The sequence below is a fragment of the Scyliorhinus canicula genome, chromosome 4 (genome assembly GCF_902713615.1).
Source record: "Scyliorhinus canicula chromosome 4, sScyCan1.1, whole genome shotgun sequence".
Classification (NCBI taxonomy): Eukaryota; Metazoa; Chordata; class Chondrichthyes; order Carcharhiniformes; family Scyliorhinidae; genus Scyliorhinus; species Scyliorhinus canicula.
In genome coordinates this window covers 152,551,768-152,573,195 of record NC_052149.1, presented here as the reverse complement: position 1 = coordinate 152,573,195, position 21,428 = coordinate 152,551,768, and the positions used below count along the sequence as shown (strand labels likewise).

At 52.6% G+C, this 21,428-nt stretch overlaps 1 protein-coding gene across 3 annotated transcripts in view; it reads left to right on the top strand.

Moving 5' to 3' along the window:
* The first annotated feature begins 1,092 nt into the window (after positions 1-1,092).
* Positions 1,093-21,428, top strand: part of LOC119965087 — a 65,192-nt gene continuing 44,856 nt past the window's right edge. For all 3 annotated transcript variants that reach the window (XM_038795369.1, XM_038795370.1, XM_038795368.1), the window contains exon 1: positions 1,093-1,230. The gene's annotated coding sequence lies outside the window, so the exon portion shown is untranslated. The remainder of the gene's footprint in view (positions 1,231-21,428) is intronic.

The following is a 21,428-nucleotide window of genomic DNA, read 5'->3' as shown; positions in this document are numbered from 1 at the left end:
TACTTTAATATGCACTTTCCAGAGGCACCTGAGGAGTTGGCATTTATCTCCTTTGTTTCAGAGACAATGGGCAAGCGCCTTTCAGTATTGCCTTTCACAAATGGGGACCAGATGGAATGGCACTTGTGGGGGTCTCCCAGGAGATTGGAAGCCCCCAGGTGCGTGCCTGCTGGACAGGGTAGTACCTGTCAGTGCCATCTGGGTGCCAGCATGCCAGGTTGGCATTTTTCTTGCGGTGGTGCTTGGGCCAGGTGTTCCCTGTGCAGATGTTGGGGTTTTTGGGTGGGGGGGCTTCATAGTGTGTTGGGGCTGGGAGATAAGGGGGCTAAGGGGCCAGGGTTCATGTTGGGGGCTCCAGAGATCAGGATTCCGTTTTTAAGCAAGCGGAGCACCTCAGTGCAGAAAAGGGGGCTATGCCGCACTATACCCACTGAGGCCCCCAGCTAACCGGGGCACGTTAAATAGCACAATGTTTCTTGGCGCTGCGAGCACTGGGAAACATGTGGCGAAATGGGATTTGTTCCCATTTAGCTAAATCGCGCCCATGATGTTTCTTTCCCTTTGCTGTACATAGACTTGGACTACAGGAAGCTGCTTTGACTCTTCTGGTTCCCCTCATTGTGGGAAATGTCTGGCCTGTGACTGGAGAATGAGACACAGCCTCTCTTCTACATATTGCGATATATATCTTCAGTACTCCAATAAACTAATCTTAAAGCGGCCTTGGAACAAATGCACATTGTGCTTCTCCCTGCATCTTATTGTAAATTCTAATCAAAACTCTTTGCACAATCTCCAATTAGTTTTAGTAATTTCCGGGACCTCAAAATGCTGAAACTCCTTAACTACTGCAGACTTCAATTCTGCCTTCCTCCAGTCAAGCCGAAGCAATATGTCATTCGAACTGGTGACCTGAATTACATTCTACTCAGTTCACCTTGGCCCTTGCTGAAGAATAATTTATAGGAGTTCTCTTTCGGGTTCACTGAAACAGGTAAGCGCTGAATGCGGCTGAATTCCTTTGTGATGTTATAAAGCAGCTACTGTGACATCAGAAAAGTTATTGTGAGTTTCTAAAGTGTGGTAAAAGTGCAAAGGGTCTGTACATACTCTGCCCCATGAGCCTGCTTCTCCATGGAAGATGGCCCGTAAAAATGTGCCTTGAAATATAGGAGGCAGAAATTCAGTCAAAGAAAAGGACTTCTTACGGTCGTATTTCTCAAATTTAAGGTAGGGGGGTGCACTATGTGGATAATATACCCCAGGGGTGGGTGGGTTTCCAAATTGTGGCATGTGTATCACAATGATGTGGGCAATATCTCGAGGGGTGGGTGCATGGCAGAAATTGCCTAATAATGGATGTAACATTTAACATAATTTTTTCTTCATTAGTATAATGATTTCATTCTAAATGCATAAAAAAAATAAAAGGTTAGAATACTTCCTGTTGAATGTTTACTCTATCCTATAATACTTTGCTTGAATGCAAGGGGAGGTAGTGTCATGGTACTGTCACTGGACTAGTAATCTAGTAGACCCATAGTAATCCTTTGGGGAGCCAGGGTTTAAATCCAACCCCCCCCCCCCCCCCCCCCCCACTGCCCCACCAGATGGCAGAGGGTGAAATTTGAATTCCATAAAGATCTGGGACAGGATTCTCCATAGCCCGATGCAGATAATCGTGATCGGTGATCGGGAGGGGAATGGATTCGGACGGCGGAATCAGAGCCGGCGGGAGTTTGACCGCGGTCCGCAATGCACCGCCCCCTTCAATCCGGCATCATCGTGATGTGCAGCGTGCGCCGATTCAACGCCGTTGGCTCGTCTTCGGCCGACCCACCTGCAGTGCTCCACCCCAATGGGCCGAGTTCCCAACAGCGCGGGCCACGCGTGGTCCTAGCGGTCATGAACCCAGCGTGTCGGCTGCGGACAGTGTCCAGCGCCGCCACATTCGTCTGGGATCTGTGCCGCTGGCCGGGGTGGCTTCTGCTAGTACTGGGGGGACTGGTGTGGGGTGGCCAGGGGGTGGGCTGTGGGGTCGCGGTTGGCGGGTCAGGGTTCGAGCATGGCTGGCGCCATGTTTTAGGGCACAATCGGTGCAGGTCATCACCCCTGCGCACGCGTGGCCCGGCACTCGGCCATTCGCCGACCATTATCGGCGCGATCCGTGGGAGTTTCCCACAGCGCGGGTGCAAGCCCCTCGCAGGTACCGGAATCATTGAGGGGCTTGCGCCGATTTTCCTGTCGTGAAACTCCCATGGATTCTCCATTCACGTCGACACTTAGCCTCAGAAATGGAGAATACAGCCCCATAAATTTTAAAATAGTGAGTGTTGCGACTGCTGGCCTACATATGAATGGCCCAGCAAGCCATTCTGTTCAGGGGCAATTAGGGATATCCAAATCCCATAAAATAATATTTTATAAACGTGATATGGTGCAGGGACAGTTTGGTAGGGATGTCCTATGGGGATATGTCTCAGCTGTTTGATGGTCAGGATTCCTGAGGCCTCTCTTTGAGACCTCTCCGCAGAGGATGCATCCATTTCCAAACTACTTGGAGCCAGCGCCGGCCCTAGAGTTGCTGGCGCCCAGGGCAAGCTGAACTTCGGCGCCCTTCGGGGGGGGGGGGGGGGGGGGGGGTCGGGGGGTCGGGTCAGGGGGGGGTCGGGGGGTCGGGTCGGGGGGGGGTCGGGTCGGGGGGGGGTCGGGTCGGGGGCGGGGGGGGGTGGGGTCGGGGGCGGGGGGGTGGGGTCGGGGGCGGGGGGGGGTGGGGTCGGGGGGCGGGGGGGGGGGTCGGGGGGCGGGGGGGGTCGGGTCGGGGGCAGGGGGGGTCGGGGTGGGTGGGGCGGGGGCGGGGGGGGGTCGGGGTCGGGGGGTCGGGTCGGGGGGGGTCGGGTCGGGGGGTGGGGGTCGGGGGGGGTCGGGTCGGGAGGTGGGGGGGTCGGGTCGGGGGGGTAGGTGGTCGGGTCGGGGGGCGGGGGGGATCGGGTCGGGCGGGGGGGGTGGTCGGGGGCGGGGGTCGGGTCGGGGTCGGGGGGGGGGGTCGGGGGGGGAGGGTCGGGGGGTGGGGGGGGTCGGAGGGGGTCGGGTCGGGAGGTGGGGGGGTCGGGCGGGGGGGGTGGGGTCGGGTCGGGGGCGGGGGGGATCGGGTCGGGGGGGGGGGGTCGGGGGTCGGGGCGGGGGGGTCGGTAGGGGCGGGGGGGTCGGGTCGGGGGGGGGGGGTCGGGTCGGGGGGGTGGGGGGGGGTCGGGTGGGGGGGGTCGGGGGTTGGGGTCGGGGGGTCGGGTCGGGGGCGGGGGGGGTCGGGTCGGGGGGGGTCGGGGTTGGGTCGGGGGGGTCGGGTCGGGGGCGGGGGTCGGGTCGGGGGCGGGGGGGTCGGGTCGGGGGCGGGGGGGTCGGGTCGGGGGGGGGGGGGTGGGCGGGTCGGGGGCGGGGGGGGGTCGGGTCGGGGCGGGGCGGGGGGGGTCGGGGCGGGGGGGGGGGGGGTCGGGTCGGGGGGGGTCGGGTCGGGGGGGTCGGGTCGGGGGTGGGGGGGTCGGGTCGGAGGGGTCGGGTTGGGAGGTGTGGGGGTCGGGTCGGGGGGGGTCGGGGGGTCGGCGTCGGGGGCGGGGGGGATCGGGTCGGGGCGGGGGGGTCGGGTCGGGGGCGGGGGGGGGTCGGGGTCGGGGGCGGGGGGGTCGGGGTCGGGGGTGGGGGGGTCGGGTCGGGGGGGGTAGGGGGTTGGGTCGGGGGGGGTGGGTCGGGGGGGGGGGGGTCGGGTCGGGGGGGGGGGTGGGGGTTGGGTCGGGGGGTCGGGTCGGGGGCGGGGGGGTCGGGTAAGGGGCGGGGGGGTCGGGTCGGGGGCGGGGGGGTCGGGTCGGGGGCGGGGGTGGTCGGGTCGGGGGCGGGGGGGGGTCGGGTCGGGGCGGGGGGGGGTCGGGTCGGGGGCGGGGGGGTCGGGTCGGGGGGGTCGGGTCGGGGGGGGTCGGGTCGGGTCGGGGGCGGGGGGGGGGTCGGGTCGGGTCGGGGGGGGGGGGCAGAGTGACCTGGTATTTGATCGGGACTACCTGGTATTTGATCGGGACTCACCGATCGGCGGGCCGTCTCTCTGTCGGCAGGTCTCTGACGCCGGTCACGCACTCATTGATGGCGCCCCCTAGCACATGGCGCCCGGGCGACTGCCCGAGTTGCCGGTACCTTGAGCAGGCCCTGCTTGGAGCTGGCAGGGGCACCTGGATGAGGAGACCATCATCCACTGGTTTAACACAGTGGACTAAACAGCTGGCTTGTAATGCAGAACAAGGCCAGCAGCGCGGGTTCAATTCCTGTACCAGCCTTTCCGAACAGGCGCTGGAATGTGGCAACTGAGGGCTTTTCACAGTAACTTCATCGAAGCCTACTTGTGACAATAAGCGATTATTATTATTACTACCTGGCCTTTTGCCTAGAGAATTGCTGCCCCGTACCGGTGCTTACCTGAGAGTTCCTGCACTCCCGGCTGGAAATGAACTTGCAGGGTCTGGAGGAACAGTGGTCAACCCCTCCAGACTACTGACCTAAACTGCTGACCCTGAGCTCTGGGAGGTTCTCGTAAACAGCATTCATTTCTCCTCTCACCATCTGCCTGTGCCCTTCTGGTTCCTCTCATGGAAGACAGTAGATCATTCATCCCTGTGGGGAGTATCTATACCCTGAGGGGATCCTGGTTCCTTTGGGTTCCTGTCACTGTTTATCAGCTCAAAGAAGCCAGGAGCAGGAGGTGGGGTTGGACATTTCATCTGACTGGGAGACTCTGCTGGGAACTGATCTGGGAAAGAAATTCATGTGGCAGGATTCTCCATGTTGACGCCAACGCAGAATTCATGGACTTTCCCGAGTAAATCTGGCAGCGCACCTGGACCAATTCAACTACTATTAGGGGCTAGCACTGCTGCCACATGGAACACAATCGATTCTAACGAGAAACGGTGCTGGATTTGCCAGTTTTGTGATTGACACTCAGGAGGCTGACAGGCTGCAGCCGCACATACACACTGCACTCCCCACACACACCATCCCAGCCAACAAGGTGGCAGTAAGACCCGCGGCCCCACGTTTCACGGGCGCAAAGCTTCAGACACTCCGCGACACCATGGAGGTGAGAAGGATGACCCTGTACCTCGGCCCAGGAAGGAAGCTGCCAGCCGTCGCCGTTCATCGTGCCTGGGTGCAGGTGGCAGAGGCGGTCAGCGCTGTGGGCAACATAGTCCGGAACGGCCAGCGGTGCGTAAAACGCCGCACAACCTCCTCAGGGCAGCCAGGGTGAGAAGACAACACTGTGCCCTTGGCACTAACCCCCGTCCCACACACCCATAACCCTACAGCCCCCCCCCACCCCCCCCCCCCCCCCCCCCCCCCCCCCCCCCCCCCCCCCCCCCCCCCCGCACGGTGGGTGCTGAACTCCCACCCTGCCCCACATGCCAACACCCATACCGGCCGCCATGGCCGGGTGCCCTGGCCACTGAGGCCATCAGATACTCACCCCCTGGGCTCCATGTGTTGGACTGTCTAACACTGTTGTTTTCTGTTCCCCCTGGGGCATTGTGTGCAGGCACTGGTCCAGGCCCAGGGCAGGGTTTCAGACTCACAGGCAGCCATGTGGCAGAGCCACCTGGACATTGCAGCGGCGTTCCTGAACATGGCCCAATCACAGCGGGCCATGGCTGGGAACGTCGGCGGCATTGTCCAGGCACTGGCCAACGTGGCAGAGGGAGGAGGCCCTGTCCCAGAAGGAGATGGTGCAGTCACTGGCTGATGTGACACAATCCCAGAAGGTGGTGGCACAGTCAACGTGTAATGTGGTGCAGTCCCAGATGGAGATAGTCCACTCCCTGTGCTCCATGGCCGCGTGCTTGCGGACCCTGGTCATGATCAGAGTGGGTTTCCAGGACTGGCAGCGCCAGATGGCAGGGGAGCCTCTGGGGTTACCTTTCCTCGCACCCCCATCCCATGGAGTAGTCCAGGTCCATTAGGCACCCTGAGGGAGGAGGAGATGATGGGGCCCCTGCCAATGACTCTCACAGAGGAGAACACCACAGCACCTCGGACTCCCACCCCCTCCTCCTGTCCCTGGTGGGCATCCGGTGGGCAGCACTGCACCACGCCACCTGGGACACCTGATCAACAACTGGGCCCGTCCAGGCACGGTCGCCCAGAAGACGTCTGCCAACGGGGACCCAGGTCGCAGGGCAAGAATCGCAGCAGGCTGCCTCCACTCCTGCTGTACCGTCTGGGAATCCACCTTGACACAGCGTTAGGGCCCGTAAGGCCAGAAAGTTAGACACATCTTAAGTTGGCACGGGTGCAGGGCACAGTTCAGTTATAGGGGCTAGGGCACAAATCTGTACATATTTGTTCACATTAAACACTTGTTACCAACATTATAACCTGCCTGGCTGCTCGGTGTGAGCTGACCAGGGCAGTGGGGAATGGGCGGACATTGTATGTGGCCTGGGCTTCCCACCCCCTCTCACACCACTCACCTGTTCCCACCACCATCAACCCAGAGACCCAATGGGACCGTGTGTTGGAATGGCCAGCTCGTATGCAGGGATGACCCAGGTGGACCGTGGAAAGTGCTACAGTGGGCAAGAGTCAGGCATTGTCAGACGATACAGAGCACCAGAGCTCATTGGCCCATCGGGGGAGGGGAATTGCGGAGACTCCGGAGAATGAGGTTGGACCCGCTAATGACTTGCAAATGGTAGGATACAGGAATGCCTCCTTGCAGATCAGGGCACCATTTTGGAAGGCTGCCCCATTGTCATCAGCCCCCCTTCCCTCCAACCCGGAAACACCCCCTGAAGTGTTGGGCACTGTGGACTTGTGAAGCAGACATATGTCACCAACACTGAAGAAGGTTCAACACTATTTTATTAACTACTTATAAAATAATAGACATACGATAACTATGGGTTTACACGATGCTAGTTTAACTAGAGACCTGTGCCTGTCCGAACCAGTTGAATCTCTCAGCGCGTGGTATGAGTCTGTACTACACTTGATGAGCTCTTGTGCTTCTGAGAGGCAGCATCCAGAATGAGCGGGAAAAGCGATGCCCTCTGCCTTTTATAGTGCATGTGTTCTAACTGGTGATTGGCTGCGGTGTTTGTGCATGTTGATTGGTCCTAGTGTATGTCCATCAGTGTGTGTGCCTGCACCATGATATACTGGTGTATATTATGACACCCCCTTACCCCACTCTGTCCCCCTGGTAAGGCTCCCCCGGGCCTGATCCCTGGCATCCTGGCACCTGAGCACCCTGGCACCTGCCAGGCTGCCAGGCGAGTGCTAGGGTGCCACCCTGCCCCTGACCACCCGAGAGTCTCTAATGGCCTAGGAAACCTTCCCAGGTGCCTTTATGCCTGGTCCACGTCTATGTGGACCAGTACTAAACAGCACTGAGGTGAGATCTCTCAGGTACAGCTACTAAGTCCTGGGCACCGGGGGAATCTGACGCATGCACATTTAAATGAGTCCAATGCCCAGTGAAGACGAAACCCATATTGCGATCCCTCCTGATATTTCATTGGATCTCACGAAACATGCCAGAGGCCTCTCGCAAGACTCAATGACCTCGTCCCAACACCAAGTTGGGCGCAACGAGGCCACTGAGTTATGCCTCATATATTTATATATATTTAACATTGTACATTTATCTGACATCTCCCCCCAAAGTCTCTCTTCAACTTCGGTTTACAGAGATAAACATTGTGGTGGTTTCACCAATCTCCTTGGCCTTTTTCTTCTGTCTCTCTCAGGTTGCTTAGGATTTAGATGCATCAAGTTAGAAACAGTGAAAAGGTGGAGACCAGTGCACAGAGCAGGAGGAGACCATTCGGCCCTTTGACCCTGCTGCCATTCATTATGATCATGGCTGATCATTCAACTCAATAACCTGTTCCCGCTTTCCCCCATATCCTTTGATACCTTTAGCCCCAAGAGCTATATCTAACTTCTTCTTGAAAACAGAGAATGTTTTGGCCTGAGCTGCTTTCAATGGGCGAGAATTCCACAGGCTCACTACTCTCTGAGTGGAGAAATTTCTCCTCATCTCAGTTCAAGATGGTTTATCCTTAGACCGTGACCCCCTTGGTTCTGGACTCCCCCACCATCCTTCCTGCATCTACCCTGTCTAGTATCAAGTTCTCTCTTGAACTCTGTCAAATTGTTTGTGAATCCTCAGGGACTATTAGTTCTCAGTTCATGTTGTTCTCCACATTGTATGGATAGTGGGTCCATTTATTTGATGGTCTTTTCCTTGTTGATATACAAGAGTTTCTGTTTCTTCTCACTCTCCCATGTTCTGTTTCAACCAGATGAGATTTGGGGCTTTATGCCTTTTCCAGTACTTGGCTTGCTTGCTTCTGGGTCTCTGACACCAAGTTGGGCATCACCTTGACTGGTCTACCTGGATAGAGTTTTGTTCAGTCCTACATTCTATGGTGTTGATTGTAATTCTTTGTGTGATTTGCACAATACTCATGCCCCTTCTCCCTTATTCTTGCGATGTCGGAGGTTTTTTGACACGGTATGAGCATATGTGGAAGAAGGATATTTAGTGCATAATCTTCTTCCCATCAGAGGTCTGATGAGGTTAATCTATTCTGTTGTGGTGTGGGATGGTGGCTCAACATTGCTTGCTCAGCCTTATCATGTGTTTGTGCATACCCGGGGAAAGTAGTTACATTGACAAATCCATAGTCTTCCATAAATTTATCGAATCCTTATTCGCAAATGGTGGACCATTATCTAGAATGACAAGATCCGGAATGCGGTGTGTAACAAAAGCCTTTTGTAGTGAGTTCATGAGTGCTTCTCAGGTTGTTCCATGAAGACATTTAACCTTAAATCACCTGGAGTGATAGTCAGCAAGTTTGAGGAATGTCTTCCCATTTAAGCTCAGGCAGATCCATTTTAAGACGTTCCCAAGGTCCGGATGGAAATGATGATATCATCAAAGGTTCCTTTTCCTTCTTGGCAATGGATTTCACACGGTGTGCAGCTTGAATCAATGTTCTCTAGTGCATTGGGAATTCCTAGCACCAAACTGATTGCCGTGCCCTAGTACAGCACTTTGGCATGTTTCTTTGTCCCTAATCTTTGAAGGATTTTGAGTCTGGGTTCTTGGAATAACCAATCTCACTGTAGGTTAATAAATTACCCAATGTACTGAGATGTCTGCATTGCCTGAAGTAGGATGATGTTGTTAGGAATATGTTCTGTCCATCCCATTTCATTTTATTCTCTGATTTTAGCACGCTCTTCATCTCTTTTCTATGCTTGGTATATTTCACCAGCTTCCGTGTGGATGCAGATAAGAATTTTGTTATGAGTGAGCTGTATGACTCTACCTCCTCATTAAGATTTTTATCCTCCTGTTCCGGATTCCCAACAGGAATGCGTGACAGTGCATCTGTTGTTATTTGCCGCTTGCCTTCTAAATATTCAGTCTTGGCATCGAACCTTGTGAGTCTCAGCCAGAATCTTGACTCCAGGTGGTATATTTGCTAGTTCCTTGACACATATAAAAAGTGACCAATGGCTTGTGATCTATTTCTATTGTATGGTGTGTGGTGATATGCCTATGGGCCATATCATAGTTGGATGGTGTAAGACCTCCAACCAGCAGATGGAGGTACAGACACACCATGCAGGCTCAAGACCAAGGTCATGTTACCTGGGACCTGTATATAAAGAGAGGCTCATCCAGCCATCTACATGAGATGGAGGGTAATAAGACGTACATGCAAGAGGTCAGCAAAAGGTGTAAGTTTCAGAGGAGTAGCAGGACTCCATGATAGCGTGCTCTGTATCATCTTACTGCACAAAACAATAAACGGATCTTGGTTTGGACAGATCAAAGTGTTTGGCGAGTTTATCGTAAAGTACAAGGAACCAAAAACAACATACTGGAGGTTTAGGATGCAATCAATGAACTCCTGACATACCCATGTAGTGGCTAATTCTGCCAATTCGTGGCTGGATCCGGGCCTTCCACTTGGTTGAACATAAGAACATAAGAACTAGGAGAAGGAGTAGGCCATCTGGCCCCTCGAGCCTGCTCCGCCATTCAATTAGATCATGGCTGATCTTTTGTGGACTCAGCTCCACTTTCCGGCCCGAACACCATAACCCTTAATCCCTTTATTCTTCAAAAAACTATCTATCTTTACCTTAAAAACATGTAATGAAGGAGCCTCAACTGCTTCACTGGGCAAGGAATTCCATAGATTCACAACCCTTTGGGTGAAGAAGTTCCTCCTAAACTTAGTTCTAAATCTACTTCCCCTTATTTTGAGGCTATGCCCCCTAGTTCTGCTGTCACCCGCCAGTGGAAACAACCTGCCCGCATCTATCCTATCTATTCCCTTCATAATTTTAAATGTTTCTGTAAGATCCCCCCTCATCCTTCTAAATTCCAACGAGTACAGTCCCAGTCTACTCAACCTCTCCTCATAATCCAACCCCTTCAGCTCTGGGATTAACCTAGTGAATCTCCTCTGCACACCCTCCAGCGCCAGTACGTCCTTTCTCAAGTAAGGAGACCAAAACTGAACACAATACTCCAGGTGTGGCCGCACTAACACCTTATACAATTGCAACATAACCTCCCTAGTCTTAAACTCCATCCCTCTAGCAATGAAGGACAAAATTCCATTTGCCTTCTTAATCACCTGTTGCACTTGTAAACCAACCTTCTGTGACTCATGCACTAGCACACCCAAGTCTCTCTGAACAGCGGCATGCTTTAATATTTTATCGTTTAAATAATAATCCCGTTTGCTGTTATTCCTACCAAAATGGATAACCTCACATTTGTCAACATTGTATTCCATCTGCCAGACCCGAGCCCATTCACTTAACCTATCCAAATCCCTCTGCAGACTTCCAGTATCCTCTGCACTTTTCGCTTTACCACTCATCTTAGTGTCATCTGCAAACTTGGACACATTGCCCTTGGTCCCCAACTCCAAATCATCAATGTAAATTGTGAACAATTGTGGGCCCAACACGGATCCCTGAGGGACACCACTAGCTACTGATTGCCAACCAGAGAAAACACCCATTTATCCCAACTCTTTGCTTTCTATTAATTAACCAATCCTCTATCCATGCTACTACTTTACCCTTAATGCCATGCATCTTTATCTTATGCAGCAACCTTTTGTGTGGCACCTTGTCAAAGGCTTTCTGGAAATCCAGATATACCACATCCATCGGCTCCCCGTTATCTACTGCACTGGTAATGTCCTCAAAAAATTCCACTAAATTAGTTAGGCACGACCTGCCTTTTACGAACCCATGCTGCGTCTGCCCAATGGGACAATTTCTATCCAGATGCCTCGCAATTTCTTCCTTGATGATAGATTCCAGCATCTTCCCTATTACCGAAGTTAAACTCACTGGCCTATAATTTCCTGCTTTCTGCCTACCTCCTTTTTTAAACAGTGGCGTCACGTTTGCTAATTTCCAATCCACCGGGACCACCCCAGAGTCTAGTGAATTTCGGTAAATTATCACTAGTGCATCTGCAATTTCCCTAGCCATCTCTTTTAGCACTCTGGGATGCATTCCATCAGGGCCAGGAGACTTGTCTACCTTTAGCCCCATTAGCTTGCCCATCACTCCCTCCTTAGTGATAACAATCGTCTCAAGGTCCTCACCTGTCATAGCCTCATTTCTATCAGTCACTGGCATGTTATTTGTGTCTTCCACTGTGAAGACCGACCCAAAAAACCTGTTCAGTTCCTCAGCCATTTCCTCATTTCCCATTATTAAAACTCCCTTCTCATCCTCTAAAGGACCAATATTTACCTTAGCCACTCTTTTTTGTCTTATATATTTGTAAAAACTTTTACTGTCTGTTTTTATATTCTGAGCAAGTTTACTCTCATACTCTATCTTACTCTTCTTTATAGCTTTTTTAGTAGCTTTCTGTTGCCCCCTAAAGATTTCCCAGTCCTCTAATCTCCCAGCAATCTTTGCCACTTTATATCCTTTTTCCTTCAATTTGATACTCTCCCTTATTTCCTTAGATATCCACGGTCGATTTTCCCTCTTTCTTCCGTCCTTCCTTTTTGTTGGTATAAACCTTTGCTGAGCACTGTGAAAAATCGCTTGGAAGGTTCTCCACTGTTCCTCAACTGTTCCACCATAAAGTCTTAGCTCCCAGTCTACCTTAGCTAGTTCTTCTCTCATCCCCTTGTAATCTCCTTTGTTTAAACACAAAACACTAGTATTTGATTTTACTTTCTCACCCTCCATCTGTATTTTAAATTCCACCATATTGTGATCGCTCCTTCCGAGAGGATCCCTAACTATGAGATCATGAATCAATCCTGTCTCATTACACAGGACAAGATCTAGGACCGCTTGTTCCCTCGTAGGTTCCATTACATACTGTTCTAGGAAACTATCGCGGATACATTCTATAAACTCCTCCTCACGGTTGCCTTGACCGACCTGGTTAAACCAATCGACATGTAGATTAAAATCCCCCATGATAACTGCTGTACCATTTCTACATGCATCAGTTATTTCTTTGTTTATTGCCTGCCCCACCATCTCGTTACTATTTGGTGGCCGATAGACTACTCCTATCAGTGACTTTTTCGCCTTACTATTCCTGATTTCCACCCAAATGGATTCAACCTTATCCTCCATAGCACCGATGTCATCCCTTACTATTGCCCGGATGCCATCCTTAAATAACAGAGCAACACCACCTCCCTTACCATCCACTCTGTCCTTCCGAATAGTTTGATACCCTCGGATATTTAACTCCCAGTCGTGACCATCCTTTAACCATGTTTCAGTAATGGCCACTAAATCATAGTCCTTCACGATGATTTGTGCCACCAACTCATTTACTTTATTCCGAATACTACGAGCATTCAGGTAAAGTACACTTATGTTGGTTTTTTTACCTTTGTTTTGAATCTTAACATCTCCAGTTTTATTCCTTTTGTTATTACTGGGCCTATTCACTGTGCTCCCCTCAGTTACTGTACCTTGTACTGTCGCCCTTATGGATTTCTGACTATGTCTTCTCTGCCTTGCACTTTTCCCCTTACTTCCTTTTGTTTCTGTCCCTGTTTTACTACCTTCCAACTTCCAGCATTGGTTCCCATCCCCCTGCCACATTAGTTTAAACCCTCCCCAACAGCTCTAGAAAACACCCCCCCCTAGGACATCGGTTCCAGTCCTGCCCAAGTGCAGACCGTCCGGTTTGTACTGGTCCCACCTCCCCCAGAACCAGTCCCAATGCCCCAGGAATTTGAATCCCTCCCTCTTGCACCATCTCTCGATGTTGAAGCACTCGCATAGAGGTGAGACCTTTTCCATCTCTTCTTTTCACTGTTGCTTCTTCTGGGATACGGCTGAAGATTTTCCCACGCTGTTCCTATCCTGAGGTTGGTACCCTTGCTGCTCCTTCCAGTCACTGGGCCCTTCATTTGTTGCTCCTGTTGTTCTGGCTTACTGTTGCCACTATTCCATTGTTTTCTTTGGTCTGGTATGCAGTAGTCATGGTCCTGGACTTATATATAAGGCTATAGATGACACTATTAACAAACTCTTATCAGGCTTGGAGAGCCGAAGGGCCTGTTCCTGTGCTGTACTTTTCTTTGTTGTCTTATTGACATTGCATGAACTATTTACAAGGTCGTCTCTACACAATGCTCTACATGGAATTATCTCTCTGCATGTTCTGTTATCATGTGACCTTATGCCACTGATGATGTGGACTAAATCTTTACACAGTTGCTATTCACCCTTTGTACCACATGGCAGACCTGAGGCTGTGGAGCTGTCGGCTCCCTCATTGGGCTAATGGGCTAATTGGGCTTCTGACCTCAGTTGGACAGTGACCTTTGTGATGTCCTGTTAAATGGCCGCTGCCTGCATAAGTGACTCCAGGGCCTTACTGCCAGCCAGAGCAGGGTCACCTACCACCTCTGGCCCCAAAAAATCAGCCCATGTTTAAGTTTGTGTCTGCCCGATATTTCATTTTTAATTCAGTACATTCCTTGGGTACTAAAGAGGGTGAAATATTAAACAGGTGCACTGGTAGAGGTTTGATAGATCTGGAAGAGTGTACAAATTAAGTAAAAATTTGGGAATCTTTGATATGGACCAAGGGACTCTTGAAGAAATGTAATCAATTCAATATTTAACTGTAATTTATTTCATTGTCTTCTTTAAATGAAGGGCAGAGGATGATTGGATTGGATTGGATTGGATTTGTTTATTGTCACATGTACCGAGGTACAGTGAAAAGTATTTTTCTGCAAGCAGCTCAACAGATCATTCAGTACATGGGAAGGAAAGGGAATTAAACAAAATTCAAGAAAATACATGATAATACATAATAGGGCATCACAAGATATACAATGTAACTACATAAGCATTGGCATCGGTTGAAGCATACAGGGTGTTAATGAGGTCAGTCAATAAGAGGGTCATTTAGGAGTCTGGTGACAGTGGGGAAGAAGCTGTTTTTGAGTCTGTTCGTGCGTGTTCTCAGACTTCTGAATCTCCTGCCCGATGGAAGAAGTTGGAAAAGTGAGTAAGCCGGGTGGGAGGGATCCTTGATTATGCTGCCCGCTTTCCCCCGGCAGCGGGAGGTGTAGATGGAATCAATGGATGGGAGGCAGGTTTGTGTGATGGACTGGGCGGTATTCACAACTCTCTGAAGTTCCTTGCGGTCCTGGGCCGAACAGTTGCCATACCAGGCTGTGATGCAGCCCGATAGGATGCTCTCTATAGTGCATCTGTAAAAGTTGGTAAGAGTTAATGTGGACATGCCGAATTTCCTTAGTTTCCTGAGGAAGTATAGGCGCTGTTGTGCTTTCTTGGTGATAGCGTCGACGTGAGTGGACCAGGATAGATTTTTGGTGATGTGCACCCCTAGGAATTTGAAACTGCTAACCATCTCCACCTCGGCTCCGTTGATGCTGACAGGGGTGTGTACAGTACTTTGCTTCCTGAAGTCGGTGACCAGCTCTTTAGTTTTGCTGGTATTGAGGGAGAGATTGTTGTTGTTACACCACTCCACTAGGTTCTCTATCTCCCTCCTGTATTCCGACTCGTCGTTATTCGAGATCCGGCCCACTATGGTCGTATCGTCAGCAAACTTGTAGATGGAGTTGGAACCAAGTTTTGCCACGCAGTCGTGTGTGTACAGGGAGTAGAGTAGGGGGCTAAGTACGCAGCCTTGCGGGGCACCAGTATTGAGGACTATTGTGGAGGAGGTGTTGGTGTTCATTCTTACTGACTGTGGTCTGTTGGTCAGAAAATCGAGGATCCAGTTGCAGAGTGGAGAGCCAAGTCCTAGGTTTTGGAGCTTTGATATGAGCTTGGCTGGGATTATGGTGTTGAAGGCGGAGCTGTAGTCAATAAGTAGGAGTCTGATATATGAGTCCTTGTTTTCGAGATGCTCTAGGGATGAGTGTAGGGCCAGGGAAATGGCGTCTGATGTGGACCGGTTGCAACGGTATGCGAATTGAAGTGGGTCAAGGCGTTCCGGGAGTATGGAGGTGATGCGCTTCATGATCAGCCTCTCGAAGCACTTCATTACAACTGACGTCAGGGCCACCAGGCGGTAGCCATTGAGGCATGTTGCCTGGCTCTTCTTTGGTACCGGTATGATGGTGGTCTTCTTGAAGTAGGTGGGGACCTCGGAGTGAAGTAGGGATAGGTTAAAGATGTCTGTGAATACCTCTGCCAGCTGGTATGCGCAGGCTCTGAGTGCACGACCAGGGATCCCGTCCGGGCCCATCGCCTTCCGTGGGTTCACTTTCAGGAAGGCCGATCTGACTTCGGAAACTGTGATGGTGGGTATGGGTGAATTATGGGCTGCTGGAGCACTCGACAGCGGATTGTTGGTTGCCTGCTCAAACCGAGCATAGAATGCATTAAGTTCATCGGGGAGGGGTGCGCTGCTGCCAGAGATACTGCTCGGCTTCGCTTTGTAGCCCGTTATGTTATTTAGTCCTTGCCACAACCACCGAGAGTCTGTCTGTGACTCTATCTTAGTTTGATATTCTCTCTTGGCATCTCGGATGGCTTTGCGGAGGTTGTACCTGGATTTCTTGTATAGGGCAGGGTCGTTTGCCTTGAACGCCTCAGATTTGTCCTTCAGTAGGGAGTCAATCTCGCGGTTGAGCCATGGTTTCTGGTTGGGGAACGTACGTACTGCTTTCTTTGGCACGCAGTCGTCCACACATTTGCTGATGAAGTCTGTGACGGTGGTGACATACTCATTTAAGTTAGTCGCTGAGTTCTTAAATATGGACCAATCCACTGTCTCTAAGCAGTCACGTAAGAGCTCTTCTGTCTCATCGGACCAGCACTGCACAACCTTCTTTTTTTTTTTTTAAATTTAGAGTATCCAATTATTTTTTCCAATTAAGGGGCAATTTAGCATGGCCAATTCACCTAACCTGCACATCTTTTGGGTTGTGGGGGCGAAACCCACGCAGACACGGGGAGAATGTGCAAACTCCACACGGACAGTGACCCAGGGCCGGGATTCGAACCCGGGTCCTCAGCGCCGTAGGCAGCAATGCTAACCACTGCGCCACCGTGCTGCCCGTGCACAACCTTCTTAGATGGATTCTCCCGCTTGAGTTTCTGCTTGTAAGCCGGGAGAAGGAGCACAGTCTTATGGTCTGATTTCCCAAAGTGCGGTCGGGGGATGGAATGGTAGGTGCCCTTGATTTTTGAGTAGCAGTGGTCAAGAGTGTTGACAGGAGATGTGCTGGTGGAATTTTGGCAGTACGCTCTTGAGGTTGGCTTTGTTGAAGTCTCCGGCCACAATGAACAAGGCATCCGGGTGTTCTGTTTCATAGTTGTTTATGACTGTGTACAGTTCATCCAGCGCCTTCCTCACTTCTGCCTGGGGTGGGATGTAGACCGCTGTGATAATGGGTGAAGTGAACTCACGTGGAAGATAGTATGGGCGGCACTTTACGGCCAAGTATTCCAGGTCTGGGGAGCAGTAGGTCGCCAGGGTCACCACATCCAAGCACCAGGAGGAGTTGATCAGGAGGCAAACCCCTCCACCCTTCGCTTTGCCTGAAGATACCGTGCGGTCCGCCCGGTGAATAGAGAAGCCTTCAGGTTGTATAGCACAGTCCGGTGAGGCGGGGGTGAGCCATGTCTCTGTGAAACAGAGCACACAGCAGTCTCTTACTTCCCTCTGAGAGGTACGTCTGGCGTTAAGTTCATCCAGCTTGTTTTCAATCGCTTGGACGTTTGCCAGGAGTATGCTGGGGAGAGGGGTCTTGAAACCGCGTTGCTTCAGTCTAACCTGCAGGCCTCTGCGTTTCCCTCGCTTTCTCGGGCGGCGGCCGCTGCTGGATGATCCTGGGATCCGATGGGAGACGTCTGCCCTTGTGGAAGGTAGGTGGTTGCGTCTGGTGGGGTCCAGGGTGCTAGCTGGGGGGTGAGTTTGCGATCCGGATGGGTCCCGGCGTTCTGCGGGAGCGGGAATACCTTGCAGCGTGTTCGGGTCCTTGCGTGCGGTCTCCGTTGTTTCTGGGGTCTTGGGTCGTGGGCAGGGTCTTCCTGGGGCAGATTGGGCTAGGTCCCATGGTCTGTTCCCTCCCTGGGCGCTCCTGGGGTCGGATCTTGAAGCCGGCACGGTGGGGCCTCCATATAGATTTTTCTTTCTTCCATCACCAGGTAGATCGGGTTGCTGGGTGGGCCTCTCCGGGTCGGGTCGCTGGGCGGGTCTCTCGGGGTCGCGTTGGGCCGGGTCTTGCCGTCGGGGGTCGGGTCGGGAGCTCCGGGGACTAGGCCGGGCGATCCGGGGGCTGCCGTCGGTTGTTAGGCCGGGTTTGGAGCTCCGAGGCCCGGGTCGGCTCCAAATCGAGGTCGGGGCTTCACTTCCGGTTTGGGCCCGATCTTCTTCCAGATCACGGAGGTCAGGTCGGGTCGGGTCAAAAGGTCTCCAAGGGCCTCGGAGGATCTTCAAGCCTGAAAGAGAAGATAAAAGAGAGAGGTTAGTAATAATGTTAGCTTTAGAATTAATTTTTAAAAGGTTAGAACGAGTATAAGTTAAGTTAAAAGTGGATCTGTTGGGGAGAGCTTGCAGAGAGTCGCCTCGCTCCGGCACCACCTTGCTGCACAAAGGGCAGGATTGTGTAGGAAAATCCTGAGTTAAAGAGAAGAGGGAGCGAATTTCCAGTTTTAAAAGATTTGAGAAACAAGGGCAGTCAAAGGAAACAAAGAAGTTTCATTATTTGAGACCCAGGGAAAAGATTAGTCCCAGATGATTGCAGTGCAGAGTCTCAACATCAGTACAGTCAGAATGTGGGGATTTCAAATTTTGAATCGGGTCACTAATTGTAAAGCCAGATCTAATCTTGACTTACTGACATGGCAGGCTCCTAATTGCAAAACTGAGCTGTACTCACGATGTACAAGTAAACTAAGAGAGACATAGGGCAATTTTCTCGGTCCTACAGCAACACGGGTGGGACGTGAGTTGGAGAATCTTAACTTGACCTCGCACAACTGACTTGTGGGCCCCCTAATTTTAACAGCTAATTTGAGGCAAATAGTTGCATTGCATGGGCTTCTTACTAATATTTAGATTAGCTTCACAAGGGCTCATAGAATCACTACAGTGCAGAAGCATTCAGCCCATCGAGTCTGCACCGACCCTTTGAATGAGCACTCTGCCCACGTCCAACCTAATCTATCCCCATAACCCTGTAACCTAACTTGCACACCCCTGAACACTAAGGGGCAATTTAGCATGGCCAATCCACCTAATCTGCACATCTTTGGACTGTGGTTGGAAACCAAAGCACCCGGAGGAAACCCACGCAGACACCCACGGAGAATGTGCAGACTCTGCACAGACAGTGACCCAAGGCCGGAATTGGGTGCCTGGCGTTGTGAGACAGCAGTGCTAACCACTGCGCCACTGTACTGATGACGCATTTTACATTTTTTATTTTTTATGTTTCTGCCCACAGCATAAGCCTTGCTAATAAAACTGAATTCCTGAAGTGGCCTTTTTAAAGAGAGATGTTTATCATGATTTTTTTGTGTGTGTGGTTTATATATCCTATTCTGTATTTAGCTTCATGCATTTGTTGCTTTTTTCCAGGTACTCCACCATTTTAGCATTTGTTCTCCCACTATTAACTGACTTTGTTATTTTTGGTTGCTGCTGCTTTTGATGTTACAGCACAGGTGTCCCTTTGGGGTTCTTATTGCACTACATGAATTGAAATGAAGCAAATATGTTTGTGAAGAGCAATAAATGTAGATGCATTTGGGCTAAGCCTTGGGATCTGGGATCCGCTTTTGTAGATTGATCCACATGTCCTTGGACTTGTTACAGAAGACCCCTGTTTCTCAACATGGGGGCTGGATTCTCCGCCCCGCCGTGCCACATTTCTGCCCCGACCCGCCGAGACTGGGCCCATGGCCAGCTGGGACTAGGCCACGGTGAGGAGCGCAGCAGCAATCCGCATCTTACTCTGGCACATTGCTGCCTGTGAGTGGGCAGCCATGTCCTGTGCCACCTACACAGAAAGCCCCACACCTTGCATAACGTGATCCATGTCCCCCACCGCCACCCCCGTTGCTTCCACCGCGGACGCCACCCTGCAGTTTCGGCCTGAGTGGCACACATGATCGGGACCACTCCCTGCTCCTGCACGTGGGTGGACTCCTCCACCCACGGGGTGGGGTGGGAGTGGGTGGGGTGAAGGGGGGTGGGTGGGGTGAAGGAGGGTGGGGGGGGGGTGGCTGTGATGAGGGGGGTGGAGATTGGCACAAATGTGTTGTGGGGGGCTGAGGCCCGGCAGGGGCGCGTTTCACTTGGTGGTACGCCTCCGACCTCGTCATCAGCAACCTCCCGATCCTGGGGTCCGCCAGCGAGGTCAAGTGCCGGCTGCTCGGCCACGGTGAGCGAGCGCAGTTCAGGTGTCCCCCCCCCCCCCAGTCTTCTCCCGCTCCCTGCGGTTAGGGGCGTTCTTCTCCTGGGGGAGGCACACAAACATCAACAGTGTTAAACGGTCCGATGAATTCTGCCCAGCGGTTGGGTCCGTGATGCCATTGGTGCACAGGGCATGAGGCCACTGCGGCTGCCATGGATGGGTGCAGCCATGTGGGTCAGGGCAGGGGTGGGACTGTCCCACTGGGGGGGGGGGCTGCCTCACATGTGTCGGGTAGAGGGGTTGGTGCCATGGACACAGTGGTGGGTACTCACCCTGGCTGCCTGAGTAGGTGACGCATCTTCTTGCGGCACTGGTCGCCTGTCCTGACTACTGTTCCGACGGCGCTGACGGCATCGCCCACCTCCAACCACGAACGCCGGATGGCGGCGACGACTATCCTGTTGCCAGGCGCGGGATACAGGGTCCCCTCCTCTGCTCCACGGTGTCCAGGAGGGTGTCCAGCTCTCCTTCCCGAAATCTCGGAGCTGCATGGCGGGCGGCCATATTTCATGCGACGGAAGTGTTTGCGGCGGATGTGGCTTTAAGGCGCTGCAGCGTCGCGTCAATGACGCAACGCCGCGTATTGGCAGCCGCTCCCTCAGGCGCTTCTCGCGGCCAACCTGCTGGCCCCTTGCGGGCTGTTGAATCGGGTGGGCCTGGGGGCCCATTGATGCCGTCATAAAAATCTACGGTCTTTATGACGGCGTCAACACATAGCCCCATTATCGGGGAATCCAGCCCCTGATCTTTCAAAGTCACCCGGCAGACATTTAAAGACAGGGGGCGGGATTTTTCCTTTTCTGACACTAAGTTTTGACGCCAACGCAGAATTCATGGACTTTCTTGACAGAAAAACTGGTGCAGATCCTGGATCACCAGTGCCGCAACGAGCACAATCGGTTCCAATGAAAAACGGTGTGGGATTTGCCGGGTCCGTGATTGACACTCGGGAGGCTGACAAGCTACAGCCGCATATACACATTACAACCCCACACACACTTAACCCAGCCAACAGTCTGGCACTGGTTTGCTGGCGCACGCCCATAGAGCTGATAGGTTGGCTGAGGCCAGAGGGCACCCAGAGGGGTGGCCTGGGGAGACAACTATAAGTCCCGTGGCACTAAGCTCACAGTAGGTAGTCAGCGGCGTGTCCAGCTGCATGGCTGCCTTGCCGGCTGCGGCAATGGCGTTCCGTGACTGTCCATCCTGACTCCACAGCCCACCTCCTGGCCTCCCCCCACTACTCCCCCCGGCCCTGGCAGTAGCCCCCTCCCCCCCCCCCCCCCCCCCCCGGCCAGCAGCACAACTGTCAGCAAACTATGGTGATGTTGGACACTTTCTGTACCGCCTCTCCCTCCCTCAGCAGCCACAACCTTGGTTTCACGATTTTTAAAAGCACAAGTGAACCGCGCCATCGGGAACCTGGTCCATCAGAGGAGGAGAATC